This window comes from Vipera berus (assembly GCF_964194415.1).
Source record: "Vipera berus genome assembly, chromosome: 3".
Classification (NCBI taxonomy): domain Eukaryota; kingdom Metazoa; phylum Chordata; class Lepidosauria; order Squamata; family Viperidae; genus Vipera; species Vipera berus.
The window spans coordinates 155802310-155814453 of record NC_138204.1 but is presented as its reverse complement, the minus strand read 5'-3'; the positions used below and the strand labels follow the sequence as shown (position 1 = coordinate 155814453).

Genomic DNA, 12144 nt, shown 5'->3' with positions numbered 1-12144 from the left:
CTCTAGCGCATCCTGAAATAATTTGTGTGACATCCCTCCCCCCAACATGAACAGAACTGATGCCACTTGAACTATGATTGAACAAGAGATAAATGTACCACTTATTTTTAATAATGAAACACTGACCAATAGATCACAAGACATCTTAAAAATTTATGGCACTATTATCGCTGCTGTGTTTTGCACGAGCAGAGAGCAGTAAAACCTGGAACAAGTTTTGACTATCTTCCCAATGTCTACGTACTGTAAGTCTGATCATGTTGAAAAATAATTCATAAATCCTCTCTAAGTTATTTGTGACCCCTGGGGATCCTTAACTGTAACTTCTGGGAATCCTGCTATTTCCAATTATTATTGTTAAACTTTTTAAGCATCTTGGTTGATAGGAACCACAGCTTGCTTTGTCTCTCCTGTTTATAGGAGGAGATAGGATCTGTGATGCTGTATGAGGATTTATTTTTGGAAAAACACACACACACACACAAAGAGATTCAGAATGAATGAACTACCTATCACTGTTAATAAAATGAATGGATAATAATCACATATACCAATGGTGAAGAGGCAATTTAGATTCAATCTCAGCAATAACACCACTGAATTCAGAGTTTTGTTCATATATCAGGATGTAATGGTCACATGTTGCTTCTTTTTTAAGATGGTGATGTTCTTCGAAATGTGCTAAGACAACCCAGCTCCAACTGGGAGCTATTCGACATGCTGAGCCAAGTCTTGGATATTCACCATGCTGAGTTTTGCCCTGAACGTACAGTTGCACAAAGTACAGTACAGTGAAGATGTTTTCTACTTGAGAAAGAGTACAAGCTAGACAACTTTCTTTGTTCTCACTAACAGATGCTTTCTGGAGCCTGAGTGAAAGGTCTGTCATTCATTCCCCCACCCCACCCCCCAATCTACTGCAGTGCCTTTCTTCTCAGCTGAAATCCTCATAATTAGGTATCAAGTGTAAAGGATCCCAAGTTAGTGTAATTAATTATTTAAGATCTCTGTGACAGCAGATAGGATCCAAACTGTATGAGAATGTTTTCTCCTTTATTTAGAGCTCCCATCAGTCACAGGAATGGGCTTAATTCCATCTGTTTCGGGTGGAATGAAAGATTTTTGTTTTGTTTTTCTGCCTAGATATAGGTGTGTATTGTTAGCTGGAATGGAACAGGAAGCATTACACTGAATTATGCATAACAAATCCCAAATCAGAAAATCTTCCCGGTTTTGAAAAAGAAAATTGATGGAATGAACGACATGGATTGCCTAATAGTACTGGACTTTATAAGAGTCAGATGAACTGCAAAATGCAGAGTGAAATATTTAGATATTTCCATAAATCATTGAAGAAATCATAGGCATACATTTGTAACCTGAAAGCCTTTTTGGAAGATTATGATGAGCTGTTAACCACTGCAGCAGGAAAATAAAAAGGTTTGGATTCTGCAATTTACAGATGTTAATGAGATAATATTCTGTTTCCTATTATTCAATTTCCCATTCTTTCACTAATCAGGAGTGATTCCTAACCTTCTAAAGAAGCTTTTCAGGTGGAAATATGGAAAAACATTCCTTCATTCAAAATTTCTTTCTTTCGGATGATATATTTCAAGATCTATATAATTCCCTTGAATGTTAAGTTTTAATATTTGGGAGAGGTCCTCTGAGCAGAATTCTGTTGTCTTCCACAGAAATATCTTCATTTTATGGAAGAAAATATTAAGTACCAAGCTATGAGAAAAATGAGGGATTCCCACATGCATCTGTACACCCATACATACACAAAACATTAGTTTACAAATGAATATTTATTTAAATTTGATTAGCTGATCAATTCTTCATCACTCATACACTGTGAATTTTGTAACTTTTTTTCTCTCCAATTTGTATGTTTTGTAAAAACAAATATTATTACTACTAGTAATAAGAGTAAAATGAATAAGCACTGCACAGCCAAAGCTAAATAATTACCGGTAAATACACAATTATTTCAATGCATTCAGTGGGACTTTCTCGCAAGTAAATATATTCAACTCTACTGTATTGTGCATAACAATTATTATATATTTAGACAATGTGTGCGATAGTACCATTAATTTTTTTTAAAATGAATAAAAACAGAGAAGGATTGTCCTGTGATCATGACACAATCTGGCAACAGCCCCTCTCTGCTCTCCAACCAGAATGAGCTTTGTGTCAGTCTGTCACCACTTGGCATTAATGCTGTGGCTTGTTTTCAAGGAACAATTATGTTTCTAATTGACAATAGAAGCTGCCCAGCAAGTAGATTGCCATGAACTGCAATAACCTTACTGCCAGCATCCACTGCTCAGCAAGTCTATCAAGCTTGCCAATTAGGCTACCCAGGTAAATTGTCTTGTTCTCACTCCCTTTCATTTGTGCTCCCTTGTCTTATCTTGTTGATCATTGCCCGAGAATGCACTGAATGCATAATGCACATGATATACTTCAAAACTATTAGCATGTACTAATAGTACATAAAAGAACAATTAATTTTTCACCATTGGTGTTGCGGTGCTTACTTTTTAAATTCTAAATCAGGGGGTCTTCAAACTTGGCCCTTTTATGACTTGCAGATTTCAACTCCTGGCTGAGGAGTTCTGGGAGTTGAAGTCCGCAAGTCATAAAAGGGCCAAGTTTGAAGACCCCTATTCTAAATCTATATACCTTGAGACCTCTCATTTGTGGAGTTCCTCAGGGATCGGTTCTCTCGCCTCTCCTGTTCAACATCTATATGAAGCCGCTGGGTGAGATCATTCGTGGTTTTGGAGTTGGGTATCACCAATATGCTGATGATACCCAGCTTTTTATTTTGACCCCAAACCACCCCAGTGATGCCCTCAACGTGATGTCCCATTGCCTGGAGGCGGTCCGGGTCTGGATGGGGAGGAACAGGCTTCGACTCAACCCTGACAAGACTGAGTGGCTGTTCGTGCTGGCATCCCGGGAAATTCCGATTATTCCATCATTGGCCATGGGGTGTGTGCTATTACCCCCGTAGATAGGGCCCGCAACTTGGGGGTCCTTCTAGATTCACAGCTCTCTTTGGAAGAGCATATTGGAGCTGTAACTAGGGGGGCCTTTGCCCAGGTTCGCCTGGTGCGCCAGTTGCGGCCCTATCTAGACCGGGATGCCTTGCGCACAGTCACTCATGCGCTCGTGACCTCTCGTCTAGACTACTGTAATGCTCTCTACATGGGGCTGCCCTTGAGGTCCACCCGGAGACTCCAACTGGTGCAGAATGCAGCCGCGCGAGTTGTTTTGGGAGTTTCCCGATACTCCCATGTTACACCTTTGCTCCGCGAGCTGCATTGGCTACCGGTTGCTCTCCGGGTGAGGTTCAAGGTGTTAGTGATGACTTACAAAGCCCTTCATGGCATGGGTCCGGATTACCTACGGCAACACCTGCGGCCGGCGTCAACTTCCCTCTGTCCAGTGCGCTCCCACAGAGAGGGCCTCCTCAGGGTGCCGCCGATCAAAGAATGCCGATTGGTGACCCCCAGGGGGAGAGCGTTCTCTGTGGGCGCGCCAGACCTTTGGAACCGCTTACCGGTTGAGCTCCGGATGGCCCCCGACCTTTGCTCCTTCCGGCGCGATCTCAAAACTTTCTTTTTCGAACAAGCTGGCCTGGTCTGATGGGATGGGGTTGGGTTTTTATAAATAGTTTTAATTTTAATATGTATTAATTTTATGGGCATAATGTTTAATGGCTTTTTAATTTTTGTATTCTATTTTTATTGTGTATTGCCCTGTTCACCGCCCTGAGTCCTTCGGGAGAAGGGCGGTATACAAATTAAATTATTAAATTAAATTAAATTAAATTTACAAAAATTCTACTCTTTGAAAAAACCAGTGTCTTCTAAACCACCCCCACCCCATCCCCCAGGATATAAAACTAGGAACACCTCAGTAAATTAGGTAGGTCTAATGTATAGCACTGAAGTAGAGCATTGAGATGTCATTGGTTGAGCTTGCTGATGAACATTGGAGGGTTGAGGATTGGGGTGGTGCAGCTGTCCTGGCTCTTTTGGATCTCTCAATCGCTTTCAATATCAGTATCTTTCTGGACCAGCTTCAGGGTCTGGGAATGGGAAACACGATTTTGGTTGGTTCCTGTCCTTTCTCCATGGCAGGATTCAATTGGTGTTGGAAGGTGAGGAGAGATCAAGTCCTAGGCCCCTGCAGTGTGGGATGCTTCATTGTGAGGTCTCTCCTCTTTCCTCCTTAACATCTACACAAAATTGGGTTATGTCATTTGATGGCATATGGTACAGTATACTCAGTATGCTGAAGATATCCAGCTATACATCTCTACCCCTGGCCAGGCAAGTGATGTTGATGTGATGCTTCCAAGTGCCTGGAGGCTATAAAGGTCTGGATGGGGATGAACTGATTGTGGCTCAAATATATAAAGTGACTTCTCCCTTCATCACAAGAAGTACAAACAATTTTAGTAACTTATCACCTTCTCTTAAAATACAACAAATGACATCTTATTCCTATATCTGATCTCTTACTGACAAACAAATCCACAAAACCTTGTCATTTCAATCCTGATGTCAGCAAAAAAACATTAAGGGTTATCAGAGATAGCAATATATCTGTTTTAACCTTGATCAAATAAACCAACTTTATATACCTATTTTTTTTTACTTCTAACAATTTTCTTCCCTTCAAATAATGTACTAGAATTTGATTTCATTTATTATTTATCCCTGCTCACAAAATTCTTCAAAGTCTTAACACGCCTTTTTTGTAAATCCAATATAGGATAATTATCCAGGTCACACTGATTTGTTATTGGTATATACCTTTAAATTATTAAGACATCAGCCACTTTCTTTTGTATGTCCAGCATAACAGATTTTTCCATGCCATTCTTGTAACCTATAATTTTTAAATCCATTTTTGAATCAGTCTCAATCATGTAAGGTAATATTTATTTCTCTTCCACAGCATCTTTTAAACATAAGCCTATGTATAGAGGCAGATACTCTTAAAATTAACTTCTAGATCCACTGTTCGAATATATCCTTCACTATACACAATCTTAAAAGATTTTGCTTCATTCTGTATTAGTAAATTGACTTTGGCTGTTCTTTTCCTTTAATTGTAATCTTTAGTTCCTTTTAGTTTCCCTCTTGTGTCCAATTTTTAAAGTCAGTTTTTTTAAAGAATTAAGGGATTCTTTATAATTAATTCCAAATATTATTGGAATTATTTTTTCTCTTATTTCTCTCTCTTTAGTACACACACACACACACACACACAAACTTTATTTCTTAGCAAGAAATTAATAGGTGAAATTTTGACATTCAATGTTTGATTCATTCACTTGCCTCATCAAAACAGAGGCCCTGGTCTTAGACTTCATTCACCTCTACCACTTTTCATCTGCACTACTTTAGAATTCTTCTACCACAATATAGATTTGATAATTAAGTTGGCTTTCGATTCTGGTTTGCTTGGAAGCAACTGACCCCAACTTCTAATTCAGAACAATTATAATGAAGAGTTATGTTTAAACGCATAGCTTTTCACTATAATTTGCATAATGAGTGTGCATTGTGATTTGTTCATCTGTCTGAACACTGAGAGAGGAACAAAGAAGCATCAACAAAACCCATGCAACCATATTGTTCTCATATATTGTCCATTTTGAGTAGAGCTTGGCAAAATGTCCTTTTTCTATGAGAAATGTTGCAACAGCAGGAGGTGAAGCACTGAATCTTTGCCTTAATCTGTGAAACTTCATTCATTCAACATTTCCTAAGATATGACTATGTATATACTGTTTGGAAAAAATAGAATAGACCAGAGGAAGAAGGATGCCACTATATTTAAAGTGTTTCCAATGATTAAAAATAATCCTTTTTATAAAATGGTCAGTATTTGCATGCATGACTTTAGAAATGTTACTTAATTATTTGAAACAAAAGCAAAACGAAAACAAATAGCCTGATCTGTCTTTGAGTTTTATAACATCTTGATTATATTAAGAAGACTCTCATCAAGCTAAAATAAAGCACTCACAAAGACATTTGAATCACCATTTCAACTTTAATTCACAGAACGTTTGATTTTAATAAATATATAAAGCTATCTTCACACTCCTAAGGAAAGATGATATACTATTTCAAGATGATAAATTTGGGGTCACCAGAGATCAATTCATACCAACTCAGCTTCCTGTATCAAAAATTACTATCCGGTATTTAGATATCTCTGCCTTTGTCAAGGATTCAGTGTGTAGCATCAAGCCTGCTCATGTTCCTGCTGCCTAGGTAACTTCAACAGGGGAAGATAAGGCAAACAGCAAAATAACAGCAAAAATCTCTTTTTTTCTTTCAAATCAACAGCCATGAGTTTGTTTTCCCTTCAAACGCACTCAATAACTCAATAACTTTAAGAAACTTAGTGTTATAGTATAATGGATTAAATGGGCTAATCACTAGCTCAGCAAAATCTCTCAGAATTTCTGCAAGGATAAATTGGGAAAGGGGAGAATTTTGTAACTTGTAGCTCCTAAAAGATAGGCAGGATAAAAACATACCCAAAGTAGGAACTGAGAAAACAATTATTATATAATAAAAGCAGTTACCTCCAAGCATAGCTTGCCTAACATTCCAGTTCTTATGTGGCAGGGATTCTCTGTTGTCTGGGCTATGAAAAAAATCAAGAGCTTAACTCTTTTAAAGAATTTGGAAGCTGAAAAAAGTGTTACCAGCTTTCTGCTTTTTTGCTGCCATGAACAACCCAGCTCTCCTACTATTACATTTGCCCTCAGGGTTATCAGTCTTTCATAACAAAAATATCCCAGGAAAGATAAGACTTCTTTAGTATAAAAACTTTCATGTAAAGAAAAGCTGATAACACAGATAGGTTATCACATTTCATTACTGCAAATGTTAAATGCTATCATGCAAATAAATGTTAAACTGCTAAAGCTTTATAGCTGTTTTGATTTGCCTAGATAACCAGCAAGATAGGTATCTACTACAAAATGACTTTGGGGTGGAGTGATACATATTTCCCTCAGAGTAAATTCCATCAATTTTCGTGTGGGAATTATTTTAAACAAGCAAGCGACTGGACACACACAAGTGATCTTGAGAAAATGTAAACATAGATCTCCCCCTTCTGACTAGTTCCAGACTTACTCTTCATTAACACAGCTCAGTGGCTTCCTAAACAACAACAACAACCCCTTCTTTATTTACATGGATAGCATCTAATGCTTTCTCTAATTTTCAAATAATAACTGTACCTCAAATGGTGGAATATTTTACCTTTCTTTATTTTATTTAGCCAATTAGAAATGTATTTTACTTCCAAATATATATTCCAAACAATCAAGGAAAATACTTGGGCTGGGCTTTGGTCAGAAACCTAAATGAAAAGCTTGAACAAAACTTTTTTTAAATAAACATACCCCAGACTGGAACTAAATAATCATAATTCACTTGCCAGAATAGCCTCATTTGCGCTATATCTTCTTTTTTATTTTATTTATCCAAGGCACCTTTCCTAATCTGGTGCATTTGTGATACTAGAACTTCCAAAACTTCTAAGGAATATATCCAATAGTTGAAGTTTATGGGACTAATAGCTCAGCATTGCTGACAGGCTCCATATCAAGAAGTACCAATCTCGTGATACGAAATATGTGCCCCAATTTTTCACCTATAATTTCTCCTGGTTCCTGCTTGTTTTTATTGTTTTGGAATAACAGTACACGCTAAAGCATCTAATAAACCGACCCCATGCTGGAAGGCCTGATTAAACAAAATTAAGCAGATTTTGTTTCTCAGAATAGTCTTTCCTGTTTAATCCCATTTATACAAAGCAAGGATGACCTTCATAATTCCCTCAAGTGTTGTTAGGGTTTGACTACTAATTTCTGATTTCCTGATTGGATCCAGAGCATTAGAGATACAACATTTTCATTGATTGGAGAAAGCAGCAATTCTTCTCTTCAAAAGAGACTGACTTTTAATTATTTTCTACACTCTGTAACATTGAAGATATGTGATGAGATTAAGAAGTAAGAAGAGAGTGAATGGAAATAGGAATGAGACTCCATAGGAACATCTAAGCAGGAGGCCCAGAAGATCTGCCTTAAGCTATTTTCTCTACAGTGACTCTGTAATGAAGTCCAAGGCCTTATTCAAGGAGGTGCCACATAGCTAATTTAACTAAGTTCTGTCTGTTGTCTCCCTTTTATTTCCCCTATATATACTTTATTTTCAACTTTAACAATAAACTCCTTATTGTATCTAGCAGTTTGGCTTTGTTGGATTTATAAGTCAATATCTTGTGAAGACTTCCCACAGGTTTTCTTTTAGGCCTTGGGCTATGGTGGTTAGAGCAGCTTGCTGGATATTGAGGTTATACATTGTGTGTGCCCTGCCAGATTTGACATCTTATACTATTTCCTCTTTTCTAGTGGTTGCTGCTTATTACTGTATTTTGGTTTCATTCCATTTTGAAAATATGGAAAATTGTGGAATAGTTGATCATTGGCTTAACTTGGTTTAAAACAAAATAAAGAAAAAAAAATCCATGCCAAATCAGAAGCAAGCAGAGAACATCCTATCCATAGTCATGAAGCAACCCTACAGTACATTATAAAATAAGCTTGCCACTCTATGGACTTCAAAAGATTACCCATTCCTAGTTTGAACTGAGTTTTTTTCAAGATAAGATAACCTTTATTATCATTTTTTACTATGAGCACACTGGCACACATTAAAAATGAAATTCTGTTGCCTGATCTCAAAACAAAGTATATATCTACCCATGTTGTTGTTAGTTACAAAGTCGTGTCTGACCCATCGCGAGCCCATGGACAACGTTCCTCCAGGCCTTCCTGTCCTCTACCATCTTATGGAGTCCATTTAGGCTCATGCCTACTGCTTCAGTGACTCCATCCAGCCACCTCATTCTCTGTCATTCCCTTCTTCTCTTGCCCTCAACCTTTCCCAGCATTAGGCTCTTCTCCACTGAGTCCTTCCTTCTCATTAGGTGGCCAAACTATTTGAGTTTCAACTTCAGGATCTGGCCTTCTAAAGAGCAGTCAGGGTTGATCTCTAGGACTGACAGGTTTGATTGCCTTGCAGTCCAAGGGACTCACAGGAGTCTTCTCCAGCACCATAGTTCAAAGGCTTCAATTCTTTGGCGCTCAGCCTTTCTTATGGTCCAACTTTCACTGCCATACCTTGCAACTGGGAAGACCATGGCCTTGACTATATGCACTTTTGTTGGCAGGGTGATGTCTCTGCTTTTTAGTGTGCTGTCTAGATTTGCCATGGCTTTCCTCCCCAGGGCCAAGCATCTTTTAATTTCTTTGCTGCAGTCCCCATCTGTGGTGATCTTGGAGCCCAGGAAAATAAAATCTGTCACTACCTGCATTTCTTCCCCATCTATTTGCCAAGAATTGAGAGGGCCGGATGCCATGATCTTGGTTTTCTTAATGTTTAGTTTCAACCCAACTTTTGCAGTCTCCTTCACTCTCAACAAGAGGTTCTTTAGTCCTTCTTCGCTTTCTGCCATTAGAGTGGTATAATCTGCATTTCTTAGGTTGTTGATATTTTTCCCGGCAATCTTAATTCTAACTTTTGATTCATCTAGCCCTGCTTTTCTCATGAAGTGCTCTGCATATAGGTTAAACAGGCAGGATGACAGTATACAGCCTTGCCAGACTCCTTTCCCAATTTTGAACCAATCAGTGGTTCCATGTCCAGTTCTCACAGTTGCTTCTTGACCCGCACATAGGTTTCTCAAGAGACAAATAAGATGGTCTGGTACTCCCATCTCTTTAAGAACTTGTCACAGTTTGTTGTGATCCACACAATCAAAGGCTTTAGCATAGTCAATGAAGCAGAAGTAGATGAAAAGAAAAAAGGAGGAACCTGCCCCACTTTACATCGGGGAGGACTGTGTAGAGAGAGTTTCCTCCTTTAAATTTCTGGGAGTCTACCTCTGTGAAGATCTGACCTGGAAAGTTAACACAACCCAGGTGGCTAGAAAGGCCCAACAGAGGCTTCACTTTCTTAGGATACTGCGGAAGAACAGGGTAGAACAACAGCTAATGACCGCCTTTTACCGGTCTACCATAGAGAGCGTCCTCTCGTATGGTATTGTGGTTTGGTATGCTGGTCTGACAGCCGCGGATAGGAAAGTATTACAGAGGGTAGTGAGCACAGCACAAGACATTGTGGGCTGTTCCCTGACACCACTGGATGACATCGCCAGGGCTCGTTGCCTTGGAAGAGTGAGGAAGATTCTCAGGGATGACTCACACCATGGACGGTATCTCTTTACTCTCCTACCATCCGGTAGGAGATATAGGAATATAGCCAGCCGTACCAACAGGCTGAAAAATAGCTTTTATCCGTGGGCTGTTAGGGTTTTAAATGGGACATAATCTTATGCAGAATTGACTTGGGAGGCCGGTGTGTGGTGTAGTTGGTTCACATAGTGTGGTGGGATGGAGGGTTTGTTGTCACTGTGTGTTGGGGGGAGAGAGCACAGGGGGAGGCTCAGCTAATCTCAATGTACACATGTTGTACTTTGACAATAAAGGTTTATTATTATTATTTATTATTTATTATTTTTCTGGAACTCCCTACCTTTCTCCATGATCCAGCATATGTTGGCAATTTGATCTCTAGTTCCTCTGCCTCTTCAAAATCTTGCCTGTACTTCTGGTAGTTCTCAATCCACATACTGCTGGACTCTACCTTGTAGGATTTTAAGCATAACTTTACTAGCATGTGAAATGAGTGCAATGGTGCGATAGTTTGAACATTCTTTGGCATTGCCTTTCTTTGGAATTGGAATGTAAGCTGACCTTTTCCAATCCTGTGGCCATTGTTGAGTTTTCCAAATTTGCTGGCAAATTGAGTGTAGCACTTTTACTGCATCGTCTTTTAAGATTTTGAATAGCTCAGCTGGGATACTGTCACCTCCACTAGCTTTGTTGTTGCTCAGCTTTCCAAAGGCCCATTTCACTTCACATTCTAGGATGTCTGGCTCGAGGTCAGTGACCACCTCATTGTGATTATCAGGGATGTTAAGCTCGTTCTTGTATAGTTGCTCTGTGTAATTTTGTCACCTCTTCTTAATCTCTTCTGCCTCTGTTAGGTCCCTGCCATTTTGGTCCTTTATCATGCCCATTTTTGCATGAAATGTTCCCTTCATCTCTCCAATTTTCTTGAAGAGATCTCTAGTCCTCCCTATTCTATTGTTTTCTTCTATATCTTTGCACTGTTCATTTAAGAAGGCATTCTTATCTCTTCTAGCTATTCTCTGGAATTCTGCATTCAATTGGGTGTATCTTTCTTTTTCTCCCTTGCTTTTCGCTTCCCTCCTGTCCTCAGCTATTTGCAAAGCTTCCTCAGACAGCTATTTTGCTTTCTTGCATTTCTTTTTCTTTGAGATGGTTTTAGTTGCTACTTCTTGTACAATGTTGCGAACCTCCGTCCATAGTTCTTCAGGCACTCTGTCTATCAGATCTAATTCCTTAAATCTATTTGTCACCTCTACTGTATATTTGTCAGGGATATGATTTAGTTCATACCTGAGTGGCCTAGTGCAGGGGTGTCAAACTCAATTTCATTGAGGGCCGCATCAGCATTGTGGTTGCCCTTGGGGGCTGGGTGGGTGTGGCCAGGGTGGGTGTGGCTGGAGTGTGTGTGGCCTACTGGGTGGGCATGGCCAGCTCTACATTGTTCACGTCAAGGGTGCCTATGGGGGCCTGGGCAGGAGTGGGACAGATCTGAGGGTCTCGGGCAGAAGGAGATGGGACCGGGGCAAGTGCCAAGGCATGGTCCACTGGAGGAGCCTCACTGTTCCTCTCAGGCCATGGGGGGGCGCTGGACAGTGGTGCAGATGTCAAATGCCCAGTCCAGCCCTCAAGCATCCACAGCACTAAGCCCAGCCTCACTTCTCCAAGGGGGCACCCAGCTGCTGTGCTTGCTTTCCTTAGCCAGGTTGCTCATGATGGGTATGAGGGCAAAGTCAAGAGGGAGGCCCACTCCTTCTCCATTTGAGGAGACCTGGCTTTGAATCCAAAGCTTCCTTAGCAATAGGATGAGAGACCCCCACAGAATAGGC

The 12144-nt window shown here is 39.7% G+C and overlaps 1 protein-coding gene across 2 annotated transcripts in view; it reads right to left on the bottom strand.

Moving 5' to 3' along the window:
- Positions 1-12144, bottom strand: part of MBP (myelin basic protein) — a 139550-nt gene that overhangs the window by 73077 nt on the left and 54329 nt on the right. The gene's annotated exons all lie outside the window — the stretch shown is intronic.